Source organism: Salvelinus alpinus, chromosome 8 (assembly GCF_045679555.1).
Source record: "Salvelinus alpinus chromosome 8, SLU_Salpinus.1, whole genome shotgun sequence".
NCBI classification, from domain to species: Eukaryota; Metazoa; Chordata; class Actinopteri; order Salmoniformes; family Salmonidae; genus Salvelinus; species Salvelinus alpinus.
In genome coordinates this window covers 56650518-56666203 of record NC_092093.1, presented here as the reverse complement: position 1 = coordinate 56666203, position 15686 = coordinate 56650518, and the positions used below count along the sequence as shown (strand labels likewise).

General features: G+C 44.1%; 2 protein-coding genes across 2 annotated transcripts in view; one reads left to right on the top strand and one right to left on the bottom strand.

Annotated features, from left to right (window-relative positions):
- The window catches only part of LOC139583332 (myelin-associated glycoprotein-like), a 99220-nt gene that overhangs the window by 36412 nt on the left and 47122 nt on the right, over nucleotides 1–15686 (top strand). The gene's annotated exons all lie outside the window — the stretch shown is intronic.
- LOC139583317 (myelin-associated glycoprotein-like) overlaps nucleotides 1–15686 on the bottom strand; it is a 29190-nt gene that overhangs the window by 1892 nt on the left and 11612 nt on the right. The window lies entirely within an intron of this gene.

Sequence of the window (15686 nt, the reverse complement as noted above, 5' to 3'; positions counted from 1 at the left end):
GATTTCCACTTCTCCAGAGTCCAATGGCAGTGAGCTTTACACCACTGCAGCTGATTCTTGACACTGCACATAGTGATCTTAGGCTTGTGTGCGGCTGCTCGGCCATGGAAACCCATTTCATGAAGCCCTCAACAAACAGTTCTTGTGCTGCCGTTGCTTCCAAAGGCAGTTTGGAACTTGGTAGTGAATGTTGCCATTCTCTTGCCAATGTTTGTCTACGGAGATTGCATGGCTGTGTGCTCGATTTTAAACACCTGTCAGCAACATGTGGAGCTTTAATAGCTGAATCCACGCATTTCAAGGGGTGTCCACATACTTTTGAATATATAGTGTATATCTAACATACGATTGTGCCCTACGTGCCCGTTTTACCTTTAATAGTCAGCTGCACTTCTTTTGACTTGCCACAGCCGTGACTATTTCTTGCTTCACAGAAGTACAGTCCTCCATCACCAACAGTCACATTGAGGGTGTAACTCAGTCCAGATGCTACCTTTGTTGTTTTACCCCCACTGATCTGGAACTAGGTGATGTTTGTCACAGGAGGGTTGGCTGTACTGCTGCAGGTCAGATTAACACAGCTGCCCACTGATACTGGATCAGCTGGACTGATGGAGGCCGAGGTGTCCTTAGGAGAGACTGAGGGAGAGGGGTTCATTTAGAATGTACCTGATATGGTATATTGAATAGTCTCATCAAAACCACTCTATTACAATCATCAGTGAAAACATGATAGAATTATCTATTCTTCAGGAACCGGTGACTAAATCTTACATGAAACGTTAAGCATCATGTTATGTTCAGCTGTCTTGTTGATTGCCCCTACTGGGTAGACTGCAGTACAAGTGATGTTCTTCTCATGATGAAGGTATGACGGAGTGAAGGTCACCGTGGAGAGAACTGATTTGGTTTGGTCTGGATGCTCCTGCAGTTGGTTCTCAGTTGTGAACTGTGTTGGGAGAGTCCATGTCAGCTCAGGGGGGTGTTCGGGACAGGGAGCGACAGCAGAGCAGTTCAAACTGACAGGGGTCCTTTCCTTCACCTCACCTGAGACAGTAATGATGGGACTGGAAGGCAAATCTGTAAAACATTGTAGATGAAGATAGTTTACACTAAAAGTTAAACTGCACACTTGTTCTTCTCTTATCTTTGATGAAAGGAATCTAAACTGGGAAAAATAGTTGGTAAACAGTTAAATTGTCTCTTACCCCTGACAACTATATCAACATACTTATAAGGATCTGTTCCACGGATTGGTTGACTCTCAATCCTGAAGAAGTATTTATTAGTGTAACTGGTGGTTACATTGAAGAAGACTGTGGTGCAGTTCTTCTGGGACATGTTTCCAGTTATCTTCCCTTGATATCTGTTGACCGTCTCACTACTGTTAAATATCACACTGTCCGGACGCCCATTAAACTAACAGTTCAGTCCAATGATATGTATTAACCCTAGATGACTGACAGGGGACGCTGTTTGGAGTTAACTGCACAGCAATCTTGTTACTCCTGCATTGTAAAAAAGTTTTTGGAAGCTATGAAAAATGCATTTATTAATGTTTACATTCGTTTATATTTATATTCTATTCTATTCTATTACAGACACCTTAATGCAAACTTTTAAATTATATTTTGTGATCTGCAACACTTCCTTCAACAGAGAGACACTAGCCTTGCTCCAGCCAATGATCGCATCTTGCATCTCACTGAACTGGTATTATCCAATAACTACTTCATCTTTGAGTCAGAGTTTTTCCTTCAAATCGGTGTGTAGCCATGGGCTCCCCCTTTGACCCCAACTATGTGAACCTGTATGTGGAACAATTTGAGGAACCACTCATTTACAAAACAGAGACACACCCCCTACTTTCTAAAATCCTCTTATGGAATAGATACATAGATGATGTCTTTGTGCTCTGGGAAGGAAGTCAGCAGGAACTAAATTAATTCCAAACTCTGCTAATCGAGAGCTCTGAATATCTCAAATTCACAATGCAGACTGATGAGAGAAAAATAAACTACCTGGACTTATGGATCATCAAAGAGAATGATGTTTTACATACAGACTTGTACACAAAGCCAACAGACCTCAATACCCTGCTAGGTGGGGATAGTATTCATCCCCTTCCCCTCAGGAATGGTCTACCATATAGACAGTTATAAAGGATTAAACTAATCTGTGGCCAACAGTCAGACTTTGACAGCAATGCTTAGAAAATGAAAAATACATTTAAAATCAGAGGCTACAAGGAAAAAAGTCTTGATGCTGCAACGATGAAAATATCTCAAAAACCAAGAGAGGAATTGCTAAAAACTAAACCAAAGAAGAAAAATAAGTTGTTTGCACTAAGTACACCAAGTGTTCAGAGAAAATAGAAGTAATCCTGAAAAAGCACTGGCATATTCTGCAATCAGACAAAACAACTGCACACCTCTTCAATGAACCCCCACTGGTGATCTATTTTTTTTTATTTATTTATTTATTTAACCTTTATTTAACCAGGTAGGCAAATTGAGAACACGTTCTCATTTACAATTGCGACCTGGCCAAGATAAAGCAAAGCAGTTCGACACATACAACAACACATAGTTACACATGGAGTAAAACAAACATATAGTCAATAATACAGTGAAAAAAAAATAAGTCTATATACAATGTGAGCAAGTGAGGTGAGATAAGGGAGGTGAAGGCAAACAAATATATGTATAAATAAATAAAATAAATAAATAAAAATATAAAAGGCCATGGAGCTGAAGTGAATACAACACAGCAAGTAAAATAAAACTAAAAAAAAACCCTGGAATGGTTGGTTTGCAGCGGAAGAAAGTGCAAAGTAGAGACAGAAAATAATGGGGTGCAAAGGAGCAAAATAAATTAATAAAATAAATACAGTAGGTAAAGAGGTAGTTGTTTGGGCTAAATTGTAGATGGGTTATGTACAGGTGCAGTAATCTATGAGCTGCTCTGACAGCTGGTGCTTAAAGCTAGTGAGGGAGATAGGTGTTTCCAATTTCAGAGATTTTTGTAGTTCGTTCCAGTCATTGGCAGCAGAGAACTGGAAGGAGAGGCGTCCAAAGGAAGAATTGGTTTTGGGGGTGACTAGAGAGATATACCTGCTGGAGCGCGTGCTACAGATAGGTGCTGCTATGGTGACCAGCGAGCAGAGATAAGGGGGGACTTTACCTAGCAGGGTCTTGTAGATGACCTGGAACCAGTGGGTTTGGCGACGAGTATGAAGCGAGGGCCAGCCAACGAGAGTGTACAGGTCGCAGTGGTGGGTAGTATATGGGGCTTTGGTGACAAAACGGATGGCACTGTGATAGACTGCATCCAATTTATTGAGTAGGGTTTTGGAGGCTATTTTGTAAATGACATCACCGAAGTCGAGGATTGGTAGGATGGTCAGTTTTACAAGGGTATGTTTGGCAGCATGAGTAAAGGATGCTTTGTTGCGGAATAGGAAGCCAATTCTAGATTTGACTTTGGATTGGAGATGTTTGATGTGAGTCTGGAAGGAGAGTTTACAGTCTAACCAGACACCTAGGTATTTGTAGTTGTCCACATATTCTAAGTCAGAACCGTCCAAAGTAGTGATGTTGGACAGGCGGGCAGGGGCAGGCAGCGATCGGTTGAAGAGCATGCATTTGGTTTTACTTGTATTTAAGAGCAGTTGGAGGCCACGGAAGGAGAGTTGTATGGCATTGAAGCTCGCCTGGAGAGTTGTTAACACAGTGTCAAAAGAAGGGCCAGAAGTATACAGAATAGTGTCGTCTGCGTAGAGGTGGATCAGAGAATCACCAGCAGCAAGAGCGACATCATTGATGTATACAGAGAAGAGAGTCGGTCCAAGAATTGAACCCTGTGGCACTCCCATAGAGACTGCCAGAGGCCCGGACAACAGACCCTCCGATTTGACACACTGAACTCGATCAGAGAAGTAGTTGGTGAACCAGGCGAGGCAATCATTAGAGAAACCAAGGCTGTCGAGTCTGCCAATGAGGATGTGGTGATTGACAGAGTCAAAAGCCTTGGCCAGGTCAATGAATACGGCTGCACAGTATTGTTTCCTATCGATGGCGGTTACGATGTCGTTTATGACCTTGAGCGTGGCTGAGGTGCACCCATGACCAGCTCTGAAACCAGATTGCATAGCGGAGAAGGTGTGGTGGGATTCGAAATGGTCGGTAATCTGTTTGTTGACTTGGCTTTCGAAGACCTTAGAAAGGCAGGGTAGGATAGATATAGGTCTGTAGCAGTTAGGGTCAAGGGTGTCCCCCCCTTTGAAGAGGGGGATAACCGCAGCTGCTTTCCAATCTTTGGGGATCTCGGACGACACGAAAGAGAGGTTGAAGAGGCTAGTAATAGGGGTGGCAACAATTTCAGCAGATAGTTTTAGAAAGAAAGGGTCCAGATTATCTAGCCCGGCTGATTTGTAAGGGTCCAGATTTTGCAGCTCATTTAGGACATCAGCTGACTGTATTTGGGAGAAAGAGAAATGGGGGAAGCTTGGGCGAGTAGCAGAGGGGAGGGCAGTGCTGTTGTCCGGGGTAGGGGCAGCCAGATGGAAAGCATGGCCAATATCTATAAGCATGGTCCAATATCTATAAGCATGGTCCAATATTGAGGACAGCTTAGTGAGATCTGACCTGCCCCCTGAGCCCACTCAGACACTCTTGACACACAATCCAAATGGGAACTACAAATGTGGCTCATGCTCACAGTGCAATAGCACTACAAAAACATCCTTCTTCAGACACCCACATACAGGTGGAAAGATCCCTGTTAGAGGTATCATCTCTTGCAAGATAAAGGGAGTAATCTATCTCATCACCTGTTCATGTGAAAAGGCCTACGTAGGAGAAACGAAAGACAATTAAAACAATGCAGAGGTGAACACCGCAGCTCAATCAGGTGTAAGAACACTGACTATCCAGTAGCAGCTCACTTTGTTGAAGCTAACCATCCCATCTCCTCCCTCAAATACACACTCATATACACACGCATTGAGCATGTTGGTCTACCAAGGAGAGGAGGTATTTAAAAACATTGACCCCTAGTGGTCAGAATATTGACTTTGATCTCAGGCCCTTCTAATGAACAACTATTTTTAATAAAGAAGTCTTACAAATTAATATATTCTTTCTACAGCTGATCAGTGTACAACCAATATGTTCCCCCTGTTGATGATGCTTACTATGCATTATGGATTAACCTAAATATTACATGTAACAAAATTGTATGAAATTAGAAACAATTAAATATATGTGAAATTAAATTAAACAATAATTTATGTTGATGCTAATCGTATGCTAATATTAATGTAATGTAAATGTAATTAATGATAACAATATGCTAATATATTTAATATGCTGTAAACTATTGTCTTTTAACAGTTTCACTCCATTCAATCTAATTAACCTTATAATTATGACACACCCCTCACTATTGTTATTGGTTGCACTAATTGCACTGTTTGTCTGCATAACCTGGTTCAAGCATTCATGGCTTTACCCTGAAGAAGGCACAGTGATGCTGAAACGTTGGTGTTTTACCCAATACATTACTGGGAGTTTATATATATAGAGTGTGCAACTCTCTTTGTTTTTATAGCTTACAGTGTATTCACCGTTAGTCAGCACCTCTACAATAAGTCATTTTCTCTGAGTGTGCTCCAGCTCATGCTTTTTATATAAACTGAACATAACAAATAAAAAAATAATACATGTAAAGATATTAAAGTATTTTCTTTATAGAGTACTAACTTTACTGTCCCCCTCTAGAAGAAAATACTTAAATACATGTAATTTTGTCCTTGAAACATTTGATTGAAATACTGTAGAATTCCATAAATTCTTATGGAGTACTGCTTCTTCTGGGGAGTACCATATATAGAGACCGGTGGATTTAAAGTCTCTCATTGGCCGTTACATAGCATCAGCGGTCCAGGGTTTATACACATCATTGGTACAGTCTCTCCCAATAATAATAATATGAACTTATTTCAATGTACAGGTGATTTTTCAATTGGTCGGTATGTTGTCAAGGAGTGAGGTGACATGTTTGTGAGCAGAGGACCACTAGTTTGAGCCCGATATGGTGACAGGGACAGTGGTGGAAGCTATACTGTTAGTTGCACACTGACGTTGTTTTCACATGCACATACAGTGACATGAAACAGTATTTAATCCCTTTCCGGTTCTCTATTTTTGCTTTTTTTTAATACTGAATGTTATCAGATCTTCAACCAGAACCTCTATTAGATAAAGGGAACTTGAGTTTACAAAATAACACACTTTTTTATAGTTATTAATTTATTTCATTAACAAAGTTGTGCAACACCCAATTCCCCTGTGTGAAAAAGTAATTGCCCCCTTACACTCAATAACTGGTTGTGCCACCATTTCAAAACACTCAATATACATGAACATTTATAAAAAACAAAACATGTAAAGATTTAGAATGGCCTAGTCAAAGTCCAGACCTAATCCAAACTGAGATATTGTGGCAGGACTTGAAATGTGCAGTTCATGATTGAAAACCCACAAATGTCAGAGTTAAATCAGTTCGCATGGGAGAGTGGGCAAAAATTCCTCCACAGCAATGTGAGAGACTGATCAACAACTACAGGAAGTGTTTGGTTGGAGTCATTTCAGCTGAAGGAGACACAACCAGTTATTGTCAGGATTTGGCCAGGATTGTTCAGGTTTTTGGTCACTAGATGCCCCCATTGCGCCTTTTTTGAACCTTTTGTTTTTCCCTTGTTCTAATTATTATTTGCACCTGTGTGTCATTTCCTTGTAGGTATTTAATCCCTTTGTGTTCCTCAGTTCTTTGCGCTGTGTTTGTATGTTAGCACCCAGCCCCAGCCATGCTGTGAACAAATATTTCTCTTCTTGGATTTTCCAGAGGTTCTCTGGTTTTGTTCTTGTTTATTTTTGATTAGTCTTTTGAGGTTTGTTTTTTCCCTGCTGTTCTTACCACTTTGTGGATTTTCTTTGTATTTTGGAGGATATCCATTTTTTCTCTTGGCTTTACTTTTGACGTTGTGGATTTATATTTTTGCCTGAAGATTTTTTACCTTGATTAAACCACCGTCTCTAGTACTGCTGTGTCTGCCTCATCTTCTGGGTTCTGCCGACTATTAGTGACTGTTTCTCACACCGGGTCCTGACAGAAACACAGCGCCATTAAAATGAACCCAGAGGCAGCCAGTACCCAGGATTTTTTTCCCCATGCTGTCCCACCACGAGGGGACTGTCCAACGTCACGAAGCTGCTCTGGTTCAGCAAGAGGCCTTAATGGCTAGACATTCTCAACTTCTGTCGGAGATGCTGACTTCCATAAAGCAGATTTCTGATCGACTTTCCCCGGCAACCGCGTCCGCTCCAGTACATCAGATTCAAGTGCCCGTGGCAGATAACCCCCTGGCTGAACCTCGTCTGCCACCTCCCCAACGGTTCTCAGGTGATCCGAGTGTTTGTAAGGGGTTTTTCACCCAATGTTCTCTCTCCTTCGAGCTGCAACCCTCGTCGTTTCCCACCGACCGGTCCAAGATAGCATATATCATCACCCTGTTGTCGGAAAAAGCCCTAGCCTGGGCTACTGCTGTGTGGGATGCCCAAAGTCCCTGCTGTGCCAGCTACTCTACCTTTACTGAAGAATTCAAGCGAGTGTTTCAAGGTCCCACCAGCGGCCCTGACTCAGCCAAACAGCTCCTGACTCTCCGCTAAGGTCGGCGCAGCGTGACGGACTATTCCATCCAGTTCCGCACGGTGGCAGCAGCGAGTGGCTGGAACGACGAGGCGCTCACAGTGTGTTTTTTGAATGGGCTTTCTGACACCATCCAAGATGAACTGGCCACTCGGGAACCACCGGACAACCTCAAGTCCCTGATCAAGTTGGCCTCGCGCATAGACCAGCGTCTGAGAGAGAGAGAACTCAACCGTAGACCTCTCACCCTAGCTCCTATCGGTCCCAGCTCCCAGTCTCCACCTTTATCCTCGCTGGCTCCACCAGAACCCATGCAGGTTGGACGCATCTCCCAGGCTGAGAGAGACCGCCGGATGAGGGAGCGATGCTGTCTATATTGCGGCAAACCGGGCCATTTCCGCTCCACGTGTCCCGGGCTCCAGGGAAACGCACTCTCCCGTGCAGGCCTGGGAGGACTGTAACGGGAAACATAACCTCCTCCCATCCATCCAACTCCCGTCTGCTCATTCCAGTTACCCTTTCCTGGGACAACCACGAGCTTCCCCTTCAAGCCTTGGTAGACTCTGGAGCCGCAGGTAACTTCATGGATGGTGTCTGGGCGAAGGAGAATGGCGTTCCCTCTGAACCTCTAAGTGACCCCATAAGGGTTACTACATTGGATGGAAGCCCTTTGGGATCTGGACTTGTCACTCGTGTCACTACCCCCTTGCGACTTTCAGTTTCCCAACACCAGGAAGTGATGAACTTTCATCTGACCTCCTGTTCCGAGTTCCCTCTCGTCCTTGGATACCCCTGGCTTCACAGCCATAACCCTCACATCGACTGGTCTGTGGGCACTATCAAGCAGTGGGGTCCTACGTGCCAAGCCACTTGTATCTTCCCGAGTTCCCCGAGTTCCCCTCCCGAGTCTCTAGAATCCATCGACCTGTCCCGAGTTCCCGAGTGTTACCATGACCTCAAACCGGTATTTAGCAAACAGAGGGCCACCAGACTACCACCCCATAGACCTTACGATTGCCCCATTGACCTGTTTCCGGGCACCTGCCCCCCCAGAGGTCGGATTTTTCCCCTATCTCCTCCCGAACGAGCTGCTATGGATACCTACATCAAGGACGCTCTGGCAGCAGGCCTCATGCGTCCATCTACCTCGCCGGCGGGAGCAGGTTTTTTCTTTGTGGCCAAAAAGGACGGTGGATTACGTCCTTGCATCGACTACCGGGGACTCAATGCCATAACCGTCCGTAACCGCTACCCGCTACCCCTTATGGCCACAGCCTTTGAGCTGCTCCAGGAAGCAGTTGTCTTCACTAAGCTTGACCTGCGGAACGCATACCATCTTGTGCGGATCAAACCCGGTGACGAGTGGAAGACCGCTTTCAACACGCCTACTGGTCACTACGAATACTTGGTGATGCCCTTCGGCCTGACCAACGCCCCGGCTGTGTTCCAAGCGCTCATAAACGATGAGCTTAGGGATATGCTTAACATCTTCGTGTTTGTTTACTTGGATGACATCCTCATCTTTTCGAGCTCCCTTCAAGAACACACTAAGCATGTCAGACAAGTACTCAAACGCCTCCTAGACAGTCATTTGTACGTTAAGCCGGAAAAGTGTGAATTCCATTCCTCCCGAGTACAATTCCTGGGATTTGTAGTGGAACCCGGTCGAGTCCAGATGGACCCCAGGAAGGTAGGGGCGGTAGCGGATTGGCCCACCCCCAAGTCCGTTAAGGAAGTTCAGCGTTTCCTGGGCTTCACTAACTTTTACCGCAAGTTCATCAAGAACTTCAGCTTGGTGGCAGCCCCTCTCTCAGCTTTAACCAAGGGTGGCAACGCAAGGTTTCTGTGGGGAGAAGAAGCTGAGACGGCCTTCCAAGGACTCAAGCAGCGCATCCTCTCTGCTCCCATCCTGACACTACCGACGGCGGATGAACCTTTTGTGGTGGAGGTAGACGCATCAGAGGTTGGTGTTGGAGCTGTCCTGTCTCAGAGGGGTGAAGACAAGAGGCTTCATCCTTGCGCCTTCTTCTCTCACCGGCTTACCCCGACCGAGAGGAATTACGATGTGGGGGATCGTGAACTCCTAGCGGTTAAGATGGCATTGAAGGAATGGAGACACTGGCTCGAGGGGGCTTCTCAACCGTTTCAAGTGCTTACGGACCACAAAAATCTGGAGTATATCCAGCAGGCGAAGCAGTTGAACTCCAGACAAGCTCGATGGTCTCTTTTCTTCAATCGATTCCAGTTTATCCTCACCTATAGACCCGGGTCGAAGAATCTCAAACCGGACGCCTTGTCACGAGTCTACTCTCCTGCCATTCGAGAAGATACTGACATGCCTGTCCTTCCTGCCGCTAAGATCGTGCCTCCGATCTCGTGGCAAGTTGAGGATACCGTGAAACAAGCTCAAGCCATCGAACCGGGTCCTAAAGGAGGTCCTGCCAATCGGTTGTTTGTTCCCAAGGCAGCAAGGTCCCAAGTCCTTCTGTGGGGGCACTCCTCTCGCCTCACCTGTCACCCAGGCGTAGGTCGCACCTTGGAGTTCATCCAGCGTAAGTTCTGGCGGCCCACCATAAAAGAAGACGTTGCCACTTTCGTCAAGGCCTGTCCTGTGTGCTGCCAGGGCAAATCTTCTCACCTCCGCCCTCAAGGACTCCTTCACCCTTTATCTATTCCCCACCGACCCTGGTCCCATATCTCGTTGGACTTTATTACTGGCCTTCCTCCGTCCCATGGTAATACTACTATCCTAGTCATCATCGACAGGTTTTCTAAGGCGGCCAGGTTTGTTCCCTTGACTAAATTACCTTCTGCCAAGGAAACGGCTGAGTTGGTGATTAACCATGTGTTCCGAGTCTTCGGCATTCCGCAAGATATGGTTTCCGACAGAGGTCCCCAGTTCGCCTCAAAGTTTTGGAAGGCCTTCTGCCAACTCATAGGGGCCACTGCCAGTCTATCTTCAGGGTACCATCCGGAGTCCAACGGCCAAACCGAGAGGATGAATCAAGAGCTGGAAACCACCCTCAGATGTATGGTCTCCAACAACCCGTCCACATGGTCATCCTTCATTGTTTGTGCCGAGTACGCGCACAACACCTTGTGCTCCTCCTCCACTGGTATGTCCCCGCACGAGTGTCAGTTTGGCTATGCTCCTCTATTGTTCCCGGACCAGGAGGCAGAAGTCAGCGTGCCTTCAGCCTTGAGGTTCATCAGACGCTGTCGGCTTACGTGGAAGAAGGCCCGTCTTAATCTTCTGCGTTCCTCACAGCGGTACCAACGACAAGCCAACAGACGTCGCCGTCCCAGGCCTACCCTGTACCCCGACCAGAGAGTATGGCTCTCAACTAAGAACTTACCGCTACGGGTGGAGTCTCGCAAGCTGTCCCAGAAATTCATCGGTCCCTTTAAGGTTGCCAGGAGAGTGAATCCCGTTACTTTTCGCCTGCACTTACCCAGATCCCTTAAGATTAATCCCACGTTTCACATTTCTTTATTAAAACCTGTTGTTTTTTCTCCCCTTATCCCGGCAGGCAGACCTCCGCCCCGTGTCATCGGAGGCCAGTCGGCTTATACCGTCCATCGGATACTGGATTCCCGCCGGGTGCAGCGGTCCTGGCAGTATCTGGTGGACTGGGAAGGCTACGGTCCCGAGGAGCGCTCCTGGGTTCCTGCCAAAGATATACTGGACCCTGAACTTATTCGTCAGTTCAGGGCCCTCCACCCTGAGAAGGCTGGTAGGAACGTCAGGAGCCGTTACTAGGAGGGGGATTCTGTCAGGATTTGGCCAGGATTGTTCAGGTTTTTGGTCACTAGATGCCCCCATTGCGCCTTTTTTGAACCTTTTGTTTAATTATTATTTGCACCTGTGTGTCATTTCCTTGTAGGTATTTAATTATTTAATCCCTTTGTGTTCCTCAGTTCTTTGCGCTGTGTTTGTATGTTAGCACCCAGCCCCAGCCATGCTGTGAACATATATTTCTCTTGTTGGATTTTCCAGAGGTTCTCTGGTTTTGTTCTTGTTTATTTTTGATTAGTCTTTTGAGGTTTGTTTTTTCCCTGCTGTTCTTACCACTTTGTGGATTTTCTTTGTATTTTGGAGGATATCCATTTTTTCTCTTGGCTTTACTTTTGACGTTGTGGATTTATATTTTTGCCTGAAGATCTTTTACCTTGATTAAACCACCGTCTCTAGTACTGCTGTGTCTGCCTCATCTTCTGGGTTCTGCCGACTATTAGTGACTGTTTCTCACACCGGGTCCTGACAGTTATTGAGTGTAAAGGGGCAATTACTTTCTCACACAGGGACATTGGGTGTTGCATAACTTTGTTTATGAAATAAATGAAATAATTATGTCATTGTGTTATTTGCTCACTCAGGTTCCATTTATTTCATTTCAGCTTTTGATTGAATATCTGATAACATTCAGTATCAAAAATATGCTAACTTTTTCACAGAAGTTTAAATACAGACTATTAAAATACACTAATGAGGAATTAACTGTACACTTTTCTACACAGTTATACAGCACATCCCATAATATATCATGACTTGTGCTTATTCCTTTATGTCTGATTCATAACTAGTTGTTGTTGTGAGGAAGACTCACCTGACATAAAGAGGACAATGAGAAAAAACATGTTCTCAGGACAAGCCATGTGAGAACTCACACACTACTGATCACCTGAAACAGTACAAACATACACTTACTGGTAGAGTAGCTTAACTCACACAACACATTGCATTGAACCATCTCCATATCAAATACACTATGTCCTTCAGTTGTGAAGATAATACATGAACAAACAGCAGTACTTTAGAACATATTGAATCTCATTACTCATAATTCATTACCTTTAATTTATTTTGAACATTCAAATTTACAGAAAATATATTGAAGAAGTTGATACTTGCCTTAGACGGTAACATACACTGTCTACAGTAGAGACTGTCACACCCATAGTGTGGTCTGACAAACTAGTGATGAAATTCATGTGACATATCTCACATCTCGTCAGTGACGTACTTCCTAATAATTGTATGAGATTTTATTTTAAAAGAATACTACAGTTTTTATTGTCCCATTCTTGGTGTAGGACAGGTCAGCAGCATTTTGAAACGGGCCCCCAAATCACAGCCCCTAATAAATTGTAATAATACAACAAATGAAACTTTTGGCAGTATAACCATCTCCCTCTCCTCTATCTCCCAGGCTTGAATAGGAAGGAGTGTGGGATTTAAACATATAGTTAAATAATGAACCAAAATCCACTATTCATTTATTGAAGATAAAAAAGGAAAAGTTACATTTCAGTTTGATACAAAACATATGGTTGTAACATGTTTCAACATGAAAAACAGACTTGGTATGAAACAGAGAAACTGTAATTGTATCTGAGTGATTCTCACACACCACTCAACTTCTCCTACACCAACTTCCTCTTTGAAGTCTATTTGCCAAGAAGAGCCTGGTGGGCTGGAAGCCACAGAGACACTCTTTTCACTCCACTTTGATACGGAATTGACTTTTTCGTAGCATGTTTATTAGATTTTATGTAGCAGGTTCTGAGAATTATCATAGCATGTTAAGAGCCTGAGGTTAAGGTCAGGTAAAATAGTTAGGTTTAGGGAAAATGCTCTCCTAACCAGGGTTGGATGACTGCATTTGGGACCCTGAGCTTACTTTCCTGCATTTCAAAACGTTCTGCCATGGTGCAGAGATAATACATTTTATTTTTTTCCCTGTTTTATAGCACCTCATGCTTGTGTTCACATTTTGCCATGAGGCTGATATAAAAGGTTGCAGTTTTAAAGCTAATTTTCATGCAGTTCTACACATTTTGCTATCATATGCTATCTGGGGCTGTTCAGTAATCCGGCCCTGCTGCTAACCTGCTTCCTAAATCACTTCTTATTGAAGTGCTGTGAAAAGAATATCGCGGGTGACACAGGAGGGAGCCAGCAACCTGCAGGTCCTGGGCGGCACAGAGGACACGGGTGCCCTCTTTGGTGGTCAAGTCTAGATGAGATTAAGCTTTTGTCAAAACGATGTTAAAAGTATAATTATTACAGTATTTTAGCTAATTCTAACTCTTTTTTGTACTTTAATTTAATTTTCATAACCTGCTATATTAATTATCCTAACCTGCTGCAAAAATTCTCCCAAAACTTGCTAGAAAACAAAATTTTGACAAAAGCTGTATCCCTTCTAGACAAAACCCTCAACCTTCCTGAAGGCCTTCTGGGAGAAGGAGACCCAGGAGCTGAGGGCGTATTTTACCCAGCAGGTGGGAGCCGACCTCCCCCAACAGGTAGTCTCCCAGGCTTCAATGGGAATGTGTGTGTGATGTTTTTATAAATCGAGCTAAATCATAAACGTTGAATAGAACAAGTGTAGATCTTAATGTGAAATGCTTACTGACAAGCCCTTAACCAACAGTGCAACTCAAGAAAGAGTTAAGAAAATGTTTACTAAATTAACTAAAGTAAAACATTATAAAAAGAAACAAAAAATGTGCAATAACAAGGCTATATACATGGAGTACCGGTACAGAGTCAATGTGCGGGTGTACAGGTTAGTCGAGGTAATTTGTACATGGAGGTAGGGGTGAAGTGACCATGAATAGATAATAAACAGCAAGAAGCAGCAGTGTACAAAACAAATGAAGGTGGGGGGGTAAATGTAAATAGTCCATTGGCCATTTGATTAATTGTTCAGAAGTCTTAGGGCTTGGGGGTAGAAGCTGTTAACGAGCATTTGAGCAGAATGGGCGCTCCGGTACCGCTTGCTGTGCGGAAGCAGAGAGAACAGTCTATGACTTGGGTGACTGGAGTCTCTGACAATTTTTTAGGCTTTCCTCTGACACCGCCTAGTATATAGGTCCTGGATGGCAGGAAGCTTAGCCCCAGTGATGTACTGGTCCGTACGTACTACCCTCTGTAGCGCCTTACGGTCAGATGCCGAGCAGTTGCCATACCAGGCGCTGATGCAACCGGTCAAGATGCTCTTGATGGTGCAGCTGTTGAACCTTTTGAGGATCTTGGAACCCATGCCAAATCATGGGGTTGTCAAATCATTTTTTCAACATGAAAAACAGAGTTGGTATGAAACAGAGTGACTGTAATTGTATCTGACTGATTCTCACACACCACTTAACTTCTCCTACACCAACTTCATCTTTAAAGTCTATTTGCCAAGAAGACCCTGGTGGGCTGGATGACACAATTTCACGCCACTTCTACATAGAATTGACTTTTTCGTATCAGGCTAAAAGAATTTATGTGGGACGACCCCACATCCCCCCTCTTACTTACTGCATTTCAACCCATTTTGCCATGGTGCAGAGAGCATTTCAACCCATTTTGCCATGGTGCAGAGAAAATTTCAACTCATTTTGCCATTGTGCAGAGAGCATTTCAACCCATTTTGCCATGGTGCAGAGAGCATTTCAACCCATTTTGCCATGGTGCAGAGGGCATTTCAACCCATTTTGCCATGGTGCAGAGAGCATTTCAACCCATTTTGCCATGGTGCAGAGATACATATTTACAGTTTTATAATGCTATTCTACACGTTTTCATGAAGCTGACAGAAAATGTTGTGTTTTAGAGCTAATTTCCTACTATTCAACACATTTTTCTATCATATGCTATCTGGGTTCGTTCAGTAATCCGGTCCTGCTCCTAACCTGCTACCAAAATCACTTCTTATTGAAGTGATGTGAAAAGAGTGTACCGGGTGCCACAGGAGGGAGCCAGTGACCTGCAGGGACTGGGAGGCAAGTTGGACATGGGCTCCCTCTACGACGGTCAAGTCTAGACGGGATAAAGCTTTTGTCAAATTGACATCAAATTCTTTTAGCATTTGAGCTAATCCTAACTCTTTTCCGTTCCTTGATCTAATTATCATAACCTGCCACGTTAATTCTTCTAACCTTCTGCCTAAATTCTACCAAACTTGCGAGAAAACTAAATTTGG